General features: G+C 51.6%; 1 long non-coding RNA gene across 3 annotated transcripts; it reads right to left on the bottom strand.

The window, feature by feature from the left end:
• Positions 1-1765: 1765 nt before the first annotated feature.
• Positions 1766-4667, bottom strand: LOC123822140. Of its 3 annotated transcripts, XR_006786226.1 has the most exons (4): positions 4607-4667; positions 3631-3766; positions 2630-3069; positions 1766-2519 (listed from the first exon to the last, which is right to left on the bottom strand). It is a non-coding gene; the product is annotated as an uncharacterized LOC123822140 (long non-coding RNA). The 3 variants fall into 3 exon arrangements; XR_006786227.1 differs by having other exon boundaries at positions 1766-3130; XR_006786225.1 differs by having other exon boundaries at positions 1766-3069.
• Between the last annotated feature and the right edge of the window lie 1476 nt (positions 4668-6143).

Below are 6143 nucleotides of genomic sequence, written 5' to 3'. Positions count from 1 at the left end.
GTGGTGTCCTGGACGGGGTCCTGGGACAGAGGAAGGACACGAGGGGGACACTAAGGAAGTCTAGATAAGGTGTGGACTTGAGTTCACAAGGAAGTGTAATAGTGTAATACGGGCGCCTTAACCATGGCAAATGCACCTGTGCTCGGGTATTCATAACAGTGGACACGGGATGGGGGGCAAGTGGGAACTTTCTGAACCATCTTGTTGGTTTTTCTGTAAATCTAAAACAGTTCCACAACACAGAATTGGTTAACAATTAACAAGGGGCTCAATTTGATTTTGAGAGAATTAGCCGAGGCACACGCTCACGGAGGTATGCAAAGATGCGTGCACAGAGGGTTCATTGTTGCGTTCCTTCTGGACAGCCAGGGACCTACACTTCTGGGACAGAGCCCCCGGAATACTACACAGCCGTGAAAAAGAATGTTGCGTGGTGGCAAGAACCCAACGGCCAGTGGCGGAATAGTAAGCTCCTACTCCTGCTAAGTGGAAAGTCACATACGTACGTGTGTGTTTATAGAGACTTCGAAACATTCTAGACAGAAGCAAAACTGTCCATTGTGGTTGCCTCTGGAATACGAGATCGACTGGATTTGTTTGTAACACTTCAGCTTACATCTTTGCCATGGAGACAGTTTTTTACAGCAAACAAATATTTTTAAGCGTTTGAATGTTCATTTGTGTATTGTGTCACAAAAGAGGCCAGATTTTCCAAAAGGGATAGAGAATCATATCACCCAGTTAAGAAATGAGAGATGCGCCCTGGCTGGTGTGGCTCAGTGGATTGAGCACCAACCTGCGAACCAAAGGGTCGCTGGTTCGATTCCCAGTCAGGGCACAGGCCTGGGTTGTGGGCCAGGTCCCCTGTAGGGGGCGCTCCAGAGGCAACCACACATTGATGTTTCTCTCCCTCTCTTCCTCCCTTCCGCTCTCTCTAAAAAATAAATAAATAAAAATTTTTAAAAAGAAATGAGAGATGTAAATTACTCCTAGAACTAAAAAAAAAAGAAAGAAAAACAGAAACTTTGTAAGTTTCTTTTTAAAGTACCACCTTGGGGAAGTTTCGGTTCCTCCCTCGAGAGCTTGTCAGCCTGGAACTCGGGTCTCTAGCTTTACCCATGAGCACGCCAACCTAGACATCACCACCGCTGCTCAGATGAAGGGTTTTTCAGTGTCAGGGCTGGCGGTAAAGATTAGAGCTGCATTCGTTCCGTGGTGCATGAACTTGACATCCTTGAAGTCGTCAGGCTTCACTGAAAATGCGTGGAAGCACAGAGCAGACTGTGTGTCGCTGCAGGGTCGGGGCACAACAGGCCAACGTACTGAAGAGTCACTTCCGTGAGCCCCTCCCGGGGAGGAAAACCAAGTTCTGGGATTCTCATGCATTTGGGGTCCTCTCGAGGGACCGCCTGTGAGAGTCCTCCTCAGGGACACCAAGAGTTAAGCGATGTCACAGATGATCGTCCCTGACCAAAGGGAGACAAACAACAGCTTCCTTACCTCTTGTTTTTATTGGCCAGTTTGGTGCAAAACAGAACTGGTTTTGGTGAGAGATATGAAGAGCGAAGCAAACATTTTAGAAACTCATTTTTTAAAAAACAAAGATTTTATTTATTTTTGGGCAGAAGGGAAGGGAGACAGAAAGAGAGGGAGGGAAACATCAGTGTGTGGTTGCCTCTCACGCGGTCCCTACTGGGCACCTGTCCCGCAGCCCAGGCATGTGCCCTGCCTGGGAATCGAACCAGCGACCCTTTGGTTTGCAGGTTGGTGCTCAATCCACTGAGCCACACCAGCCAGGGCTAAAATAATTCTTGAGAGGAGAATTTTAGCGACACTGAAGTGGGGGGTTTGGAGGACACCAGGCCGTGACAACTTGTATTTCTCTGTGTCATGGTGTGTGAACCCACAAACTTTTACTTACTGTGGGTTTACTCAGCACATAAACTTAGGGTTTAGGAAGTTTACTTTTGGGGGCAACCGTTTTGATTTTTGCACTAACATTCAGTAGAAGTTTACCAGAGGTCACCAGCAGCTGCTAAAACAAATCTACATCAATTTTCTTTCTTTTATATTCGTTCAAACAAAAACAAAAAAATCTTAATCCACAAGCGTTGTTGTACCCTTCCCTCCAATCACACACACAAACATTGTCTCTGCGGTTCTGCCCACCAGCAGCGTGAAGATTTCGTCTCTCTGCTTTCTGTTGACGCGCGAACTTGACCCGTCCGTGGGTACGATCACCGTCCCGACGGGCGTCTCCATTTTGCCTTTGTACCTGAACGTGAACTCGCACTGGGGTTTGCATTCTGCGTCGTCGTCTTTGTTTCTCATTTTAATTGGCTGGAAAACGTACCTGGGATCAGATTTGCCACAGTGTACTCAACCGTTCCCCTGACCCCGGTCCTTTCGATGATGAAGGGCTCCCTGCGGGTGCCGCCTTGGCGATGCTGCCGTGGACCCGAACACGCCCACACTCCGCCAGCCACTTGACAACAAATTCTCAGGATCTCACGTAGTTTCTGAGAGTCAGGAACCGGGAGGAGGTGAGCTGAGCGGTTCTGGCCCAGGGTCTCCTCTGAGGCTGACCGGGGACCACTGCCCTGGGGGGGGGTAGGGCTGGGCTCCTTACCACTCACACTTCTTCATGGGCTGCTTGGCCGTCCGCACAGGGAGACAGCTGGGCCCCCCCACCCCCCATGGTGAGTCCTGTGCCAGAGGGGTGGGCACCACAGAGCTAATCCGGGGCAAGGGTGGGGTGCATCACTTTCCCCTGGGGCAGCGTGAGAGAGGGAGGGCCACTCCAGGGCGGGACTGCCCGGGGCGGGCCACCAGGGGCCTTTCTGCGTCCCAGCCCCCTCTCCATCGTTCTCGAACCTCCGTCTTAGATCTATCGCACAAGAAAAAGTCGGAAAAATCGGCCACAGCCTTCACAGACCGAGACATGCACACTCTGCTCATCCACAACTCTCTCCGCAGCTCACTTCCCGGGCTGTGGGGATGAAGAAAAGTTACCTTCCTACGTAGTCATTGGTTTCCGGAACTTTCCAGACATCCAGCCGAGGACCCGCCCTGAGGGAGAAATGAGGTCATGCACACCTTTCAAAGCCGACTTTGTTTGGTGCAAGGAACCCTGATTTAAAAAACAGAAAGAAAGAACAAACCGGGATGGCTATTGTTTAAAAACATAAATACCACAGAAAACAAGAAGTCTGGCACGGACACGGAGAATGGAAACGCATGTGCGTGCCCGGTGGGAAGGTGAAATGGTATGACTGCTGCGTGGAACCGTCTAGCAGTTTCTGGAAAAGTCGACGCCATCAGCCCCGGCCGGGTGGCTGGGTGGTTGGAGCGCCGTCCTGTGTGCCAAAAGGTTTCGGGGCACACACCTCGGCGGCAGGTTCAAGCCCCGGTCTGGCTGCTCACCAGGGGCAACTGATTGACGTTTCTCTCTCACGACGACGTTTCTCTCTCTCTCAGATCAATAAACATACCCCCAGGCGAGGGCTAAAAAAATTAGTTAAAGATGTCATGTAACCCAGCAATTCCACCTCTGGAGCTATCCGCAAAAGCATGGAAAGCAGGGACGCAGACAGAGGTGTGCAGACCCGTGTTCATAGCCGCTGTGCTCACCGTGGCCAAAGGAAGGAGACACCCAAATGCCCATCGGCAGGCAGACGAACAGATGAATGGCATGCGGCCCCGCACGGGACTAGCACTTGGCCTTGAAAGGGAGGACGTCCTGACCCAGGCTATGGCGTGGCTGACCCTGGAAGACAGTGAGGGGGAATGAGCCCGTTGCAAAGGCACAAATGCCCTAGGATCCCCTTTGTGCGAGGTCCCCAGGGTAGTCAGGGTCACCCGGCCTGGGGGAGGGGACGTGGAAGTTACTGCTCAACTCTCGCGGAGTTTCAGTCCCGAGGCAGACGGGGGCGCCGCTGCGCAACAGGTGTTCACACCGGACGCCGCCAGCCGCGCACTCACGACGGCTTAAATGCCGAGTGTGACGTCGTGTGTTTTTTATCACAATGACGCTGCGACAAAAACAACAACGACAGGGTCCACTTTGGAGAGGGATTTGGCCACGCCCAGTCGGGCTGAGGACGGGACCACCCTGACCGCCAGCCACCGGAGGAGGGGTCGTAGGAAAAGACCGTTTCCGGCTACAGGAACCAGCAAGGATGCGTTCCAGAGACTTAATGTTGGTCCAGAAAAGCGAATAGCAGGAAGATGTCTGTATGTATCATGTTTATTACGTTTATGGATTTATGAGGTTTCTGGACCGGCTGGAGAGGCACAAGGGCACCTGGGGGCTTCCACTGCGCTGGATGTTTACTCCCTGACCCAGGAGAGTACTCACTATAATCTCTCTCTCTCTCTCCCTCTCCCCCCCTCCCTCTCTCTCTCTCTCTCCCTCTCCCCTTTTGTATGACTGAAATAGTTTATTAACCCCCCCCAACAGGAATAAGAAATTTACAAAAATCCAAAATCTAAAACAGCCAAACTTCACATCAAGATAACCAAGCGCCCTGGCTGGCGTAGCTCAGTGGATTGAGCGCAGGCTGCGAACCAGAGTGTCGCAGGTTCGATTCCCAGTCAGGATACATACCTGGGTTGCAGGCCATGACCCCCAGCAACTGCACATTGATGTTTCTCTCTCTCTCTCTCTCTATTTCTCTCCCTTCCCTCTCTAAAAATAAAGAAAATCTTTAAAAAAAAAGATAACCAAGCTTCCCGCACTTTCCACCTTTGTAACACCCCAACATCACACTAACCTTAAATATCTTTTTTAAAATACTGCTCTCTATTCTTATAGCTTCTCTCCCTCCCCAGGGCAGGGACTGCGTCTGAAATGGTATTTTTTTTCCTGCTTGATGACTGGTGCTTAGGCCATGTGGGGCGTTTAGACACTAGCGGATGACAGTGACGAGGCTGCTGACGTCAGGCTGTGAGTCCGACCAGGGGCGGGGCCGCTCCACCTGTGCCCCGGGGAGCCGCCCTCCGCTGCTCACCCGCAAGGCGCGGCCTGTGTCACTGACACCTCGTCATCGGGTCACCACGTTGCCTCCCGGCTCCTCAGAGTGAAAACATTTATGAATAACCCTACTCCCTTGCAGCAGAAAGAAAGAATGCCAATCTCAAGGCTAGCAGATTTGAAGGCTCCACTGCGTGAAGGTTATGTCCTTTTTGAAGGGTGCTTTCCAAATAGTTCCTGGGGTTGTGTAACCGGAGGCTCCCTGCTGGGGTGACAAAGCCTCCACTGAGAGAGAGGCGCTGGCGCATACATACAGCGTACTCGATTCGCTGGGGCAAAACCCCAGTGAGCCCCCAAATGTCCCCGGCCGCGGGGAGGGGGCAGGTGTGCAGAGACACTCAAACACAGTGTCGGTCGGCCAGAAAAAAGGGGGGAAATGTGCACGTCCACCTACGCGTTAAACGGATGCGTCTGACACTAATTCAAGGATTTTCTGTTTCTTTTCTATTTTCAACCACTTGTAAGAGCAACGAGAAGTTTGGGGGCAGCAGGAAGCAGGATTTTTTTCTGCGGTTGGCCCTGTTTGACTAAGGAAGTGGTGTGCCACTCAAACAGGTCGGCGGCGGCGGAAAGCAGGTTTGAGCAGAAGAATCATAAAAGAACTGGGCGGGGCTGAGCCTCGCGGGGCCTCGCTGGCGTCTGCGCCCAGGTGTGCCGTGCAGGGGCCGGCTCATCCCTGGTGGCTGCCGTTCTCAGCTAGGCCACCTGGCCCCTCTCCCTTCCGGGGTGCTCCGACCCCTAACCTCAGCCTCACCTTCTGTGGGGGTTGTGAGGAATTTCTGGACATCCTCAGGCTCCTAGGTGAGAATTTTCTGGAAATACAGCTACTATTTGCAAATGGGCAGGTCCATCTTTTTCCTGGAGAGAAAAGAAAAAAAAAAGTAACTGAGCTAGTATTTTTGACCATAAATTTGACTGTATACTCCCCCTTCCTCTTTTTTGTGGCCTTTCCTCTTCAAAGCCACCTTTTTTTTTTTTTTAAATTTGACTTTTAGAGAGAGAGAGAGAAACATCAGTTTGTTGTTCCACTTATACATCCAGTGGATTGATTTTGGCAGGTGCCCTGACTGGGGATCAAAGCTGCGACCTTGGTGTCTCATGATAACACTCA

Source organism: Phyllostomus hastatus, unplaced genomic scaffold, assembly GCF_019186645.2.
Source record: "Phyllostomus hastatus isolate PE091 unplaced genomic scaffold, TTU_PhHast_1.1 phas_contig_1162, whole genome shotgun sequence".
Taxonomy (NCBI): Eukaryota; Metazoa; Chordata; class Mammalia; order Chiroptera; family Phyllostomidae; genus Phyllostomus; species Phyllostomus hastatus.
The sequence above is the reverse complement of the archived record's forward strand: the minus strand, read 5'-3'. Positions and strand labels throughout refer to the sequence as shown.